General features: G+C 46.5%; 5 non-coding genes and 2 pseudogenes across 5 annotated transcripts; all 7 read left to right on the top strand.

The window, feature by feature from the left end:
* The first annotated feature begins 994 nt into the window (after positions 1-994).
* LOC130327565 (U2 spliceosomal RNA) lies at positions 995-1,172 on the top strand (annotated as a pseudogene).
* A 2,088-nt stretch (positions 1,173-3,260) lies between these two features.
* Positions 3,261-3,452, top strand: LOC130327559 (U2 spliceosomal RNA). The gene has a single exon (XR_008871924.1). It is a non-coding gene; the product is annotated as a U2 spliceosomal RNA (small nuclear RNA).
* A 2,090-nt stretch (positions 3,453-5,542) lies between these two features.
* LOC130327579 (U2 spliceosomal RNA) lies at positions 5,543-5,702 on the top strand (annotated as a pseudogene).
* A 695-nt stretch (positions 5,703-6,397) lies between these two features.
* LOC130327575 (U2 spliceosomal RNA) lies at positions 6,398-6,584 on the top strand. The gene has a single exon (XR_008871937.1). It is a non-coding gene; the product is annotated as a U2 spliceosomal RNA (small nuclear RNA).
* Positions 6,585-8,691: 2,107 nt separating this feature from the next.
* On the top strand, positions 8,692-8,882 carry LOC130327550 (U2 spliceosomal RNA). The gene has a single exon (XR_008871916.1). It is a non-coding gene; the product is annotated as a U2 spliceosomal RNA (small nuclear RNA).
* Positions 8,883-10,968: 2,086 nt separating this feature from the next.
* On the top strand, positions 10,969-11,159 carry LOC130327549 (U2 spliceosomal RNA). Its single transcript, XR_008871915.1, has one exon. It is a non-coding gene; the product is annotated as a U2 spliceosomal RNA (small nuclear RNA).
* A 2,090-nt stretch (positions 11,160-13,249) lies between these two features.
* LOC130327548 (U2 spliceosomal RNA) lies at positions 13,250-13,440 on the top strand. The gene has a single exon (XR_008871914.1). It is a non-coding gene; the product is annotated as a U2 spliceosomal RNA (small nuclear RNA).
* The last annotated feature ends 911 nt before the right edge of the window (positions 13,441-14,351 follow it).

Raw genomic sequence — 14,351 nt, 5'->3', positions numbered from 1 at the left:
CGTGAAAAAAAAGTAAGAGGAAGAGAAGGGAAAAAAAGGTGGAAATGGGTTTAAAAGTGATTTCGGCGGAGAAATATATATATATATATATATATATATATATATATATATATATATATATACGCGCACACACACACATATATATAAACGTATTCTCCGTTGAGATATTGCAGCCGCTGCTGTGTCCAGGCCCAGGAGCCTTAGCACTGTGCTGTGATGTCACTCAATACCACTGACATCACTAGGTGTAAACAACATCTCTCCTTTGCTGTGTATGTGACTATGGAGCTGTTTGGTGATGTCGTCTATTATGGCCTTCATAGAAGCAACAGGAGATTGTTGCATCCATCTAGAACCCTCAGAACTACAGTGCTATGATGTCACTCACTTCCACAGGCCTTGCAGAGTGTAAACAACAACAACCCAGCTTTGTCGTGTATGTAACCATAGGGATTGTGATGTCACCTAGAACCTTCACAGCAGCGACAGCTTTATGAGGAGCATCAGCACTGCTCTGCCTGAGCAGAACCATCACCGCCATAGGTTGTCAAATAACCCGGATTTAACCCACACAGGTAAGTCCAATGGGGTGCAGGCATGTCCTCTATGCTTACAGCTTCCCGTGGGTGTTGGTTTGATACCGTTTGGGGACAGCCAAGGAGGCATCTGCAGGCAACAAAGGTAGGTGTGTGCTTGTGTGTGTGTTTCCTATGCAGATCCTAAGCCCAGTGTCACATGCAAGTAGGAGGAGTAAGAAGGGTTCCTGGCAAATCCGGGTTATGGATTGCATTTAAAAAGGCCCCGTGGGAGTGCAATGGGCCCCTGTCTTGCTGCTTAGCAATAATGGTATGGGTTTAGGTTCTGCTGTGTGTACTGGTGGTTGACTGCCCCCCAGCCCAGAGTGTGCATGGAAAATTGTCTGGCAGCCTCCCTGACAGCAAGCAGTGATAGTGCCCATGAAGGGGACCTTGTTGGGCCCGCCCCTTTCACGGTTATCGCTTCTCGGCCTTTTGGCTAAGATCAAGTGCATCAGTTTAATATCTGATACGTCCCCTATCTGGGGACCATATATTAAATGGATTTTTGAGAACGGGGGCCGATTTCGAAGCTTGCTTCCGTCGCCCTATGCATTGACCCGATATGGCAGTATCTTCGGGTACAGTGCACCACCCCCTTACAGGGTTAAAAAGAAAGATTCCTACTTTCATTGCTACCTGCTTGCTGGCTAGCCAGCTAGCCAGCCCTGTGGGCCTTGCTGCTGCTGCTGCTGCTGCTGCAGCCAAAAAACAAAAGGTGGTGCTGCTGCTGCTTCTGCTGCTTCTGCTTGTGTCTGGCCGCTGTTGGAGCGTCCAGGCACAGGACTTCTGCTGCTGCTGACTAAATGGCCTCCTTAATTGGATCATTTGAGTAGCCAGCACACCTGTGCAGGTAGGGCATGACATGATAGGCAGCTGCCTTGATAGCGGGTGGGTGCTGAATGTTCCTAATTGACAAAATAAGATTAATGCTTATGAAGAAATATAAAATCTCATCCCTTCCCCAATATCGCGCCACACCCCTACCCCTTAATTCCCTGGTTGAACTTGATGGACATATGTCTTTTTTCGACCGTACTAACTATGTAACTATGTAACATAACATGGGGGGGTCTCCTGGCTGTTCACACAGGTGTGTCATTGCTGTACATTGACCATGCATTGCTTCTGTGGTATTGCAAAGGCAAAGACAAATGCTTCCAGCCATCCATTGCACTAATGGATTGGTCATCAGCTGGCTGTCTATGTCCCGCATCAATATAGACCAAAGTACAGAGGGTTAGGCTATGCTATAGTGCACCTACCTGATGCATCAGAAGGTGCGAGGCCCTTGCTAAATTCTGTGCACAGACTTTGAGATCTATGCTTTAGACTGTATCTAAACCTGCTCCAACATGGACTGACATTCTGGCCTACTTTCAGCCGATGCGACTTGTCTGTCGCTGAACAGTCGCTTTTTATGTATTCAGCACCTATGTATAATGTTGTAAAAATGCTCTAGAAGCTAAAGTCGCAGAAATGTCACACATATTTGGCCTGCAACTTTCTGTGCGACAAATTCAGACAGGAAAAATCAGTATAAATCCTTAGAAAATTATCCCCCCAGTGTCTCCATCTGCTGGCGGTATTGAATAAGCATTGCTGCACTGATGGGGTATGCATTAGACGAAAAAAAAGAAGAAAAAGAAGAATAATACGCCCAGAAAAGAGGCGAAAGGAGAAAAACGTAAAAAAACGTGAAAAAAAAGTAAGAGGAAGAGAAGGGAAAAAAAGGTGGAAATGGGTTTAAAAGTGATTTCGGCGGAGAAATATATATATATATATATATATATATATATAATATATATATATACGCGCACACACACACATATATATAAACGTATTCTCCGTTGAGATATTGCAGCCGCTGCTGTGTCCAGGCCCAGGAGCCTTAGCACTGTGCTGTGATGTCACTCAATACCACTGACATCACTAGGTGTAAACAACATCTCTCCTTTGCTGTGTATGTGACTATGGAGCTGTTTGGTGATGTCGTCTATTATGGCCTTCATAGAAGCAACAGGAGATTGTTGCATCCATCTAGAACCCTCAGAACTACAGTGCTATGATGTCACTCACTTCCACAGGCCTTGCAGAGTGTAAACAACAACAACCCAGCTTTGTCGTGTATGTAACCATAGGGATTGTGATGTCACCTAGAACCTTCACAGCAGCGACAGCTTTATGAGGAGCATCAGCACTGCTCTGCCTGAGCAGAACCATCACCGCCATAGGTTGTCAAATAACCCGGATTTAACCCACACAGGTAAGTCCAATGGGGTGCAGGCATGTCCTCTATGCTTACAGCTTCCCGTGGGTGTTGGTTTGATACCGTTTGGGGACAGCCAAGGAGGCATCTGCAGGCAACAAAGGTAGGTGTGTGCTTGTGTGTGTGTTTCCTATGCAGATCCTAAGCCCAGTGTCACATGCAAGTAGGAGGAGTAAGAAGGGTTCCTGGCAAATCCGGGTTATGGATTGCATTTAAAAAGGCCCCGTGGGAGTGCAATGGGCCCCTGTCTTGCTGCTTAGCAATAATGGTATGGGTTTAGGTTCTGCTGTGTGTACTGGTGGTTGACTGCCCCCCAGCCCAGAGTGTGCATGGAAAATTGTCTGGCAGCCTCCCTGACAGCAAGCAGTGATAGTGCCCATGAAGGGGACCTTGTTGGGCCCGCCCCTTTCACGGTTATCGCTTCTCGGCCTTTTGGCTAAGGATCAAGTGTAGTATCTGTTCTTATCAGTTTAATATCTGATACGTCCCCTATCTGGGGACCATATATTAAATGGATTTTTGAGAACGGGGGCCGATTTCGAAGCTTGCTTCCGTCGCCCTATGCATTGACCCGATATGGCAGTATCTTCGGGTACAGTGCACCACCCCCCTTACAGGGTTAAAAAGAAAGATTCCTACTTTCATTGCTACCTGCTTGCTGGCTAGCCAGCTAGCCAGCCCTGTGGGCCTTGCTGCTGCTGCTGCTGCTGCTGCAGCCAAAAAACAAAAGGTGGTGCTGCTGCTGCTTCTGCTGCTTCTGCTTGTGTCTGGCCGCTGTTGGAGCGTCCAGGCACAGGACTTCTGCTGCTGCTGACTAAATGGCCTCCTTAATTGGATCATTTGAGTAGCCAGCACACCTGTGCAGGTAGGGCATGACATGATAGGCAGCTGCCTTGATAGCGGGTGGGTGCTGAATGTTCCTAATTGACAAAATAAGATTAATGCTTATGAAGAAATATAAAATCTCATCCCTTCCCCAATATCGCGCCACACCCCTACCCCTTAATTCCCTGGTTGAACTTGATGGACATATGTCTTTTTTCGACCGTACTAACTATGTAACTATGTAACATAACATGGGGGGGTCTCCTGGCTGTTCACACAGGTGTGTCATTGCTGTACATTGACCATGCATTGCTTCTGTGGTATTGCAAAGGCAAAGACAAATGCTTCCAGCCATCCATTGCACTAATGGATTGGTCATCAGCTGGCTGTCTATGTCCCGCATCAATATAGACCAAAGTACAGAGGGTTAGGCTATGCTATAGTGCACCTACCTGATGCATCAGAAGGTGCGAGGCCCTTGCTAAATTCTGTGCACAGACTTTGAGATCTATGCTTTAGACTGTATCTAAACCTGCTCCAACATGGACTGACATTCTGGCCTACTTTCAGCCGATGCGACTTGTCTGTCGCTGAACAGTCGCTTTTTATGTATTCAGCACCTATGTATAATGTTGTAAAAATGCTCTAGAAGCTAAAGTCGCAGAAATGTCACACATATTTGGCCTGCAACTTTCTGTGCGACAAATTCAGACAGGAAAAATCAGTATAAATCCTTAGAAAATTATCCCCCAGTGTCTCCATCTGCTGGCGGTATTGAATAAGCATTGCTGCACTGATGGGGTATGCATTAGACGAAAAAAAAGAAGAAAAAGAAGAATAATACGCCCAGAAAAGAGGCGAAAAGGAGAAAAACGTAAAAAAACGTGAAAAAAAAGTAAGAGGAAGAGAAGGGAAAAAAAGGTGGAAATGGGTTTAAAAGTGATTTCGGCGGAGAAATATATATATATATATATATATATATATATATATATATATATATACGCGCACACACACACATATATATAAACGTATTCTCCGTTGAGATATTGCAGCCGCTGCTGTGTCCAGGCCCAGGAGCCTTAGCACTGTGCTGTGATGTCACTCAATACCACTGACATCACTAGGTGTAAACAACATCTCTCCTTTGCTGTGTATGTGACTATGGAGCTGTTTGGTGATGTCGTCTATTATGGCCTTCATAGAAGCAACAGGAGATTGTTGCATCCATCTAGAACCCTCAGAACTACAGTGCTATGATGTCACTCACTTCCACAGGCCTTGCAGAGTGTAAACAACAACAACCCAGCTTTGTCGTGTATGTAACCATAGGGATTGTGATGTCACCTAGAACCTTCACAGCAGCGACAGCTTTATGAGGAGCATCAGCACTGCTCTGCCTGAGCAGAACCATCACCGCCATAGGTTGTCAAATAACCCGGATTTAACCCACACAGGTAAGTCCAATGGGGTGCAGGCATGTCCTCTATGCTTACAGCTTCCCGTGGGTGTTGGTTTGATACCGTTTGGGGACAGCCAAGGAGGCATCTGCAGGCAACAAAGGTAGGTGTGTGCTTGTGTGTGTGTTTCCTATGCAGATCCTAAGCCCAGTGTCACATGCAAGTAGGAGGAGTAAGAAGGGTTCCTGGCAAATCCGGGTTATGGATTGCATTTAAAAAGGCCCCGTGGGAGTGCAATGGGCCCCTGTCTTGCTGCTTAGCAATAATGGTATGGGTTTAGGTTCTGCTGTGTGTACTGGTGGTTGACTGCCCCCCAGCCCAGAGTGTGCATGGAAAATTGTCTGGCAGCCTCCCTGACAGCAAGCAGTGATAGTGCCCATGAAGGGGACCTTGTTGGGCCCGCCCCTTTCACGGTTATCGCTTCTCGGCCTTTTGGCTAAGATCAAGTGTAGTATCTGTTCTTATCAGTTTTCATGCTGGTGGGGATGGGTGCTGCATGGAGGATGCAGGTGTACCAGGGCTTTCCGGGGCTGGTTCTGAGGAATCAGCTCGACGGCTGCCCCGATGTGACCTGTTCCCTTCGGGTCTCGCCATGAGGCTGAGAGGGTCTAGAGCCGAGGTACTTTTGTGCCTCGGGGAGTGGTGACCCCGAGGTGCCGAAACTCACTGGGAGAATAGACTCACTGAGTTGAAGCACGGGCACCATAATCTCTTCACCTTGTGGCACTCACCTCTTGATTCCCGGCCTTCTGGCTAGGATCAGAGAAATTTTTATAGATCCGGCCGGATGTCCGGGCAGTATATCTGCACACATTCACTTATTTATTTCTTTTTTGTCTCACTGTGTCACTTTTTGCGTGTTGTGTGTTCACAGGATTTGTCAGGATGCGGTAGCCCTTCTGGGTGTCCCTCCTGGCGGTCTAGGGGAGGTGTGTGTGGCCATTAGGTTCCGCACCTCCCTGCAAACACCCCGGGTACTCCTGCTTTGGCAGGGTACCTACCGTAATCGGCTCTGCGGGCAGATACCTTGGCTAACGCCAAGGGGGATGCCGGGAGCATTTGTGGTCCCCTAGTAGCTTCGGCGAAAAGGGACATCGAACCTGGAACCTCGCAGGTACCTTTTGGTCCGGAGGCGAAGGGTAAGGTTTGTTGGGGGGCCTCTCTCCTATCGGAGAAGGGCTTGCGATAGACCGCATCCTTTGTGCACGTTTTTTTTTAGTGTAACACGTTTGCACTTTTTCTTGCACTTTGGGTGAATCGAAAGCACGTTCCTCGGCTTTAGATAAAAAAAAAAAAAAAAAAAAATCTGTTCTTATCAGTTTAATATCTGATACGTCCCCTATCTGGGGACCATATATTAAATGGATTTTTGAGAACGGGGGCCGATTTCGAAGCTTGCTTCCGTCGCCCTATGCATTGACCCGATATGGCAGTATCTTCGGGTACAGTGCACCACCCCCTTACAGGGTTAAAAGAAAGATTCCTACTTTCATTGCTACCTGCTTGCTGGCTAGCCAGCTAGCCAGCCCTGTGGGCCTTGCTGCTGCTGCTGCTGCTGCTGCAGCCAAAAAACAAAAGGTGGTGCTGCTGCTGCTTCTGCTGCTTCTGCTTGTGTCTGGCCGCTGTTGGAGCGTCCAGGCACAGGACTTCTGCTGCTGCTGACTAAATGGCCTCCTTAATTGGATCATTTGAGTAGCCAGCACACCTGTGCAGGTAGGGCATGACATGATAGGCAGCTGCCTTGATAGCGGGTGGGTGCTGAATGTTCCTAATTGACAAAATAAGATTAATGCTTATGAAGAAATATAAAATCTCATCCCTTCCCCAATATCGCGCCACACCCCTACCCCTTAATTCCCTGGTTGAACTTGATGGACATATGTCTTTTTTCGACCGTACTAACTATGTAACTATGTAACATAACATGGGGGGGTCTCCTGGCTGTTCACACAGGTGTGTCATTGCTGTACATTGACCATGCATTGCTTCTGTGGTATTGCAAAGGCAAAGACAAATGCTTCCAGCCATCCATTGCACTAATGGATTGGTCATCAGCTGGCTGTCTATGTCCCGCATCAATATAGACCAAAGTACAGAGGGTTAGGCTATGCTATAGTGCACCTACCTGATGCATCAGAAGGTGCGAGGCCCTTGCTAAATTCTGTGCACAGACTTTGAGATCTATGCTTTAGACTGTATCTAAACCTGCTCCAACATGGACTGACATTCTGGCCTACTTTCAGCCGATGCGACTTGTCTGTCGCTGAACAGGTCGCTTTTTATGTATTCAGCACCTATGTATAATGTTGTAAAAATGCTCTAGAAGCTAAAGTCGCAGAAATGTCACACATATTTGGCCTGCAACTTTCTGTGCGACAAATTCAGACAGGAAAAATCAGTATAAATCCTTAGAAAATTATCCCCCAGTGTCTCCATCTGCTGGCGGTATTGAATAAGCATTGCTGCACTGATGGGGTATGCATTAGACGAAAAAAAAGAAGAAAAAGAAGAATAATACGCCCAGAAAAGAGGCGAAAAGGAGAAAAACGTAAAAAAACGTGAAAAAAAAAGTAAGAGGAAGAGAAGGGAAAAAAAGGTGGAAATGGGTTTAAAAGTGATTTCGGCGGAGAAATATATATATATATATATATATATATATATATATATATAATATATATATATATATATACTCGCGCACACACACACATATATATAAACGTATTCTCCGTTGAGATATTGCAGCCGCTGCTGTGTCCAGGCCCAGGAGCCTTAGCACTGTGCTGTGATGTCACTCAATACCACTGACATCACTAGGTGTAAACAACATCTCTCCTTTGCTGTGTATGTGACTATGGAGCTGTTTGGTGATGTCGTCTATTATGGCCTTCATAGAAGCAACAGGAGATTGTTGCATCCATCTAGAACCCTCAGAACTACAGTGCTATGATGTCACTCACTTCCACAGGCCTTGCAGAGTGTAAACAACAACAACCCAGCTTTGTCGTGTATGTAACCATAGGGATTGTGATGTCACCTAGAACCTTCACAGCAGCGACAGCTTTATGAGGAGCATCAGCACTGCTCTGCCTGAGCAGAACCATCACCGCCATAGGTTGTCAAATAACCCGGATTTAACCCACACAGGTAAGTCCAATGGGGTGCAGGCATGTCCTCTATGCTTACAGCTTCCCGTGGGTGTTGGTTTGATACCGTTTGGGGACAGCCAAGGAGGCATCTGCAGGCAACAAAGGTAGGTGTGTGCTTGTGTGTGTGTTTCCTATGCAGATCCTAAGCCCACAGTGTCACATGCAAGTAGGAGGAGTAAGAAGGGTTCCTGGCAAATCCGGGTTATGGATTGCATTTAAAAAGGCCCCGTGGGAGTGCAATGGGCCCCTGTCTTGCTGCTTAGCAATAATGGTATGGGTTTAGGTTCTGCTGTGTGTACTGGTGGTTGACTGCCCCCCAGCCCAGAGTGTGCATGGAAAATTGTCTGGCAGCCTCCCTGACAGCAAGCAGTGATAGTGCCCATGAAGGGGACCTTGTTGGGCCCGCCCCTTTCACGGTTATCGCTTCTCGGCCTTTTGGCTAAGATCAAGTGTAGTATCTGTTCTTATCAGTTTAATATCTGATACGTCCCCTATCTGGGGACCATATATTAAATGGATTTTTGAGAACGGGGGCCGATTTCGAAGCTTGCTTCCGTCGCCCTATGCATTGACCCGATATGGCAGTATCTTCGGGTACAGTGCACCACCCCCTTACAGGGTTAAAAAGAAAGATTCCTACTTTCATTGCTACCTGCTTGCTGGCTAGCCAGCTAGCCAGCCCTGTGGGCCTTGCTGCTGCTGCTGCTGCTGCTGCAGCCAAAAAACAAAAGGTGGTGCTGCTGCTGCTTCTGCTGCTTCTGCTTGTGTCTGGCCGCTGTTGGAGCGTCCAGGCACAGGACTTCTGCTGCTGCTGACTAAATGGCCTCCTTAATTGGATCATTTGAGTAGCCAGCACACCTGTGCAGGTAGGGCATGACATGATAGGCAGCTGCCTTGATAGCGGGTGGGTGCTGAATGTTCCTAATTGACAAAATAAGATTAATGCTTATGAAGAAATATAAAATCTCATCCCTTCCCCAATATCGCGCCACACCCCTACCCCTTAATTCCCTGGTTGAACTTGATGGACATATGTCTTTTTTCGACCGTACTAACTATGTAACTATGTAACATAACATGGGGGGGTCTCCTGGCTGTTCACACAGGTGTGTCATTGCTGTACATTGACCATGCATTGCTTCTGTGGTATTGCAAAGGCAAAGACAAATGCTTCCAGCCATCCATTGCACTAATGGATTGGTCATCAGCTGGCTGTCTATGTCCCGCATCAATATAGACCAAAGTACAGAGGGTTAGGCTATGCTATAGTGCACCTACCTGATGCATCAGAAGGTGCGAGGCCCTTGCTAAATTCTGTGCACAGACTTTGAGATCTATGCTTTAGACTGTATCTAAACCTGCTCCAACATGGACTGACATTCTGGCCTACTTTCAGCCGATGCGACTTGTCTGTCGCTGAACAGTCGCTTTTTATGTATTCAGCACCTATGTATAATGTTGTAAAAATGCTCTAGAAGCTAAAGTCGCAGAAATGTCACACATATTTGGCCTGCAACTTTCTGTGCGACAAATTCAGACAGGAAAAATCAGTATAAATCCTTAGAAAATTATCCCCCAGTGTCTCCATCTGCTGGCGGTATTGAATAAGCATTGCTGCACTGATGGGGTATGCATTAGACGAAAAAAAAGAAGAAAAAGAAGAATAATACGCCCAGAAAAGAGGCGAAAAGGAGAAAAACGTAAAAAAACGTGAAAAAAAAGTAAGAGGAAGAGAAGGGAAAAAAAGGTGGAAATGGGTTTAAAAGTGATTTCGGCGGAGAATATATATATATATATATATATATATATATATATATATATATACGCGCACACACACACATATATATAAACGTATTCTCCGTTGAGATATTGCAGCCGCTGCTGTGTCCAGGCCCAGGAGCCTTAGCACTGTGCTGTGATGTCACTCAATACCACTGACATCACTAGGTGTAAACAACATCTCTCCTTTGCTGTGTATGTGACTATGGAGCTGTTTGGTGATGTCGTCTATTATGGCCTTCATAGAAGCAACAGGAGATTGTTGCATCCATCTAGAACCCTCAGAACTACAGTGCTATGATGTCACTCACTTCCACAGGCCTTGCAGAGTGTAAACAACAACAACCCAGCTTTGTCGTGTATGTAACCATAGGGATTGTGATGTCACCTAGAACCTTCACAGCAGCGACAGCTTTATGAGGAGCATCAGCACTGCTCTGCCTGAGCAGAACCATCACCGCCATAGGTTGTCAAATAACCCGGATTTAACCCACACAGGTAAGTCCAATGGGGTGCAGGCATGTCCTCTATGCTTACAGCTTCCCGTGGGTGTTGGTTTGATACCGTTTGGGGACAGCCAAGGAGGCATCTGCAGGCAACAAAGGTAGGTGTGTGCTTGTGTGTGTGTTTCCTATGCAGATCCTAAGCCCAGTGTCACATGCAAGTAGGAGGAGTAAGAAGGGTTCCTGGCAAATCCGGGTTATGGATTGCATTTAAAAAGGCCCCGTGGGAGTGCAATGGGCCCCTGTCTTGCTGCTTAGCAATAATGGTATGGGTTTAGGTTCTGCTGTGTGTACTGGTGGTTGACTGCCCCCCAGCCCAGAGTGTGCATGGAAAATTGTCTGGCAGCCTCCCTGACAGCAAGCAGTGATAGTGCCCATGAAGGGGACCTTGTTGGGCCCGCCCCTTTCACGGTTATCGCTTCTCGGCCTTTTGGCTAAGATCAAGTGTAGTATCTGTTCTTATCAGTTTAATATCTGATACGTCCCCTATCTGGGGACCATATATTAAATGGATTTTTGAGAACGGGGGCCGATTTCGAAGCTTGCTTCCGTCGCCCTATGCATTGACCCGATATGGCAGTATCTTCGGGTACAGTGCACCACCCCCTTACAGGGTTAAAAAGAAAGATTCCTACTTTCATTGCTACCTGCTTGCTGGCTAGCCAGCTAGCCAGCCCTGTGGGCCTTGCTGCTGCTGCTGCTGCTGCTGCAGCCAAAAAACAAAAGGTGGTGCTGCTGCTGCTTCTGCTGCTTCTGCTTGTGTCTGGCCGCTGTTGGAGCGTCCAGGCACAGGACTTCTGCTGCTGCTGACTAAATGGCCTCCTTAATTGGATCATTTGAGTAGCCAGCACACCTGTGCAGGTAGGGCATGACATGATAGGCAGCTGCCTTGATAGCGGGTGGGTGCTGAATGTTCCTAATTGACAAAATAAGATTAATGCTTATGAAGAAATATAAAATCTCATCCCTTCCCCAATATCGCGCCACACCCCTACCCCTTAATTCCCTGGTTGAACTTGATGGACATATGTCTTTTTTCGACCGTACTAACTATGTAACTATGTAACATAACATGGGGGGGTCTCCTGGCTGTTCACACAGGTGTGTCATTGCTGTACATTGACCATGCATTGCTTCTGTGGTATTGCAAAGGCAAAGACAAATGCTTCCAGCCATCCATTGCACTAATGGATTGGTCATCAGCTGGCTGTCTATGTCCCGCATCAATATAGACCAAAGTACAGAGGGTTAGGCTATGCTATAGTGCACCTACCTGATGCATCAGAAGGTGCGAGGCCCTTGCTAAATTCTGTGCACAGACTTTGAGATCTATGCTTTAGACTGTATCTAAACCTGCTCCAACATGGACTGACATTCTGGCCTACTTTCAGCCGATGCGACTTGTCTGTCGCTGAACAGTCGCTTTTTATGTATTCAGCACCTATGTATAATGTTGTAAAAATGCTCTAGAAGCTAAAGTCGCAGAAATGTCACACATATTTGGCCTGCAACTTTCTGTGCGACAAATTCAGACAGGAAAAATCAGTATAAATCCTTAGAAAATTATCCCCCAGTGTCTCCATCTGCTGGCGGTATTGAATAAGCATTGCTGCACTGATGGGGTATGCATTAGACGAAAAAAAAGAAGAAAAAGAAGAATAATACGCCCAGAAAAGAGGCGAAAAGGAGAAAAACGTAAAAAAACGTGAAAAAAAAGTAAGAGGAAGAGAAGGGAAAAAAAGGTGGAAATGGGTTTAAAAGTGATTTCGGCGGAGAATATATATATATATATATATATATATATATATATATATATATATATACGCGCACACACACACATATATATAAACGTATTCTCCGTTGAGATATTGCAGCCGCTGCTGTGTCCAGGCCCAGGAGCCTTAGCACTGTGCTGTGATGTCACTCAATACCACTGACATCACTAGGTGTAAACAACATCTCTCCTTTGCTGTGTATGTGACTATGGAGCTGTTTGGTGATGTCGTCTATTATGGCTTTCATAGAAGCAACAGGAGATTGTTGCATCCATCTAGAACCCTCAGAACTACAGTGCTATGATGTCACTCACTTCCACAGGCCTTGCAGAGTGTAAACAACAACAACCCAGCTTTGTCGTGTATGTAACCATAGGGATTGTGATGTCACCTAGAACCTTCACAGCAGCGACAGCTTTATGAGGAGCATCAGCACTGCTCTGCCTGAGCAGAACCATCACCGCCATAGGTTGTCAAATAACCCGGATTTAACCCACACAGGTAAGTCCAATGGGGTGCAGGCATGTCCTCTATGCTTACAGCTTCCCGTGGGTGTTGGTTTGATACCGTTTGGGGACAGCCAAGGAGGCATCTGCAGGCAACAAAGGTAGGTGTGTGCTTGTGTGTGTGTTTCCTATGCAGATCCTAAGCCCAGTGTCACATGCAAGTAGGAGGAGTAAGAAGGGTTCCTGGCAAATCCGGGTTATGGATTGCATTTAAAAAGGCCCCGTGGGAGTGCAATGGGCCCCTGTCTTGCTGCTTAGCAATAATGGTATGGGTTTAGGTTCTGCTGTGTGTACTGGTGGTTGACTGCCCCCCAGCCCAGAGTGTGCATGGAAAATTGTCTGGCAGCCTCCCTGACAGCAAGCAGTGATAGTGCCCATGAAGGGGACCTTGTTGGGCCCGCCCCTTTCACGGTTATCGCTTCTCGGCCTTTTGGCTAAGATCAAGTGTAGTATCTGTTCTTATCAGTTTAATATCTGATACGTCCCCTATCTGGGGACCATATATTAAATGGATTTTTGAGAACGGGGGCCGATTTCGAAGCTTGCTTCCGTCGCCCTATGCATTGACCCGATATGGCAGTATCTTCGGGTACAGTGCACCACCCCCTTACAGGGTTAAAAAGAAAGATTCCTACTTTCATTGCTACCTGCTTGCTGGCTAGCCAGCTAGCCAGCCCTGTGGGCCTTGCTGCTGCTGCTGCTGCTGCTGCAGCCAAAAAACAAAAGGTGGTGCTGCTGCTGCTTCTGCTGCTTCTGCTTGTGTCTGGCCGCTGTTGGAGCGTCCAGGCACAGGACTTCTGCTGCTGCTGACTAAATGGCCTCCTTAATTGGATCATTTGAGTAGCCAGCACACCTGTGCAGGTAGGGCATGACATGATAGGCAGCTGCCTTGATAGCGGGTGGGTGCTGAATGTTCCTAATTGACAAAATAAGATTAATGCTTATGAAGAAATATAAAATCTCATCCCTTCCCCAATATCGCGCCACACCCCTACCCCTTAATTCCCTGGTTGAACTTGATGGACATATGTCTTTTTTCGACCGTACTAACTATGTAACTATGTAACATAACATGGGGGGGTCTCCTGGCTGTTCACACAGGTGTGTCATTGCTGTACATTGACCATGCATTGCTTCTGTGGTATTGCAAAGGCAAAGACAAATGCTTCCAGCCATCCATTGCACTAATGGATTGGTCATCAGCTGGCTGTCTATGTCCCGCATCAATATAGACCAAAGTACAGAGGGTTAGGCTATGCTATAGTGCACCTACCTGATGCATCAGAAGGTGCGAGGCCCTTGCTAAATTCTGTGCACAGACTTTGAGATCTATGCTTTAGACTGTATCTAAACCTGCTCCAACATGGACTGACATTCTGGCCTACTTTCAGCCGATGCGACTTGTCTGTCGCTGAACAGTCGCTTTTTATGTATTCAGCACCTATGTATAATGTTGTAAAAATGCTCTAGAAGCTAAAGTCGCAGAAATGTCACACATATTTGGCCTGCAACTTTC

Source organism: Hyla sarda, unplaced genomic scaffold (genome assembly GCF_029499605.1).
Source record: "Hyla sarda isolate aHylSar1 unplaced genomic scaffold, aHylSar1.hap1 scaffold_300, whole genome shotgun sequence".
Classification (NCBI taxonomy): domain Eukaryota; kingdom Metazoa; phylum Chordata; class Amphibia; order Anura; family Hylidae; genus Hyla; species Hyla sarda.
The sequence above is the reverse complement of the archived record's forward strand: the minus strand, read 5'-3'. Positions and strand labels throughout refer to the sequence as shown.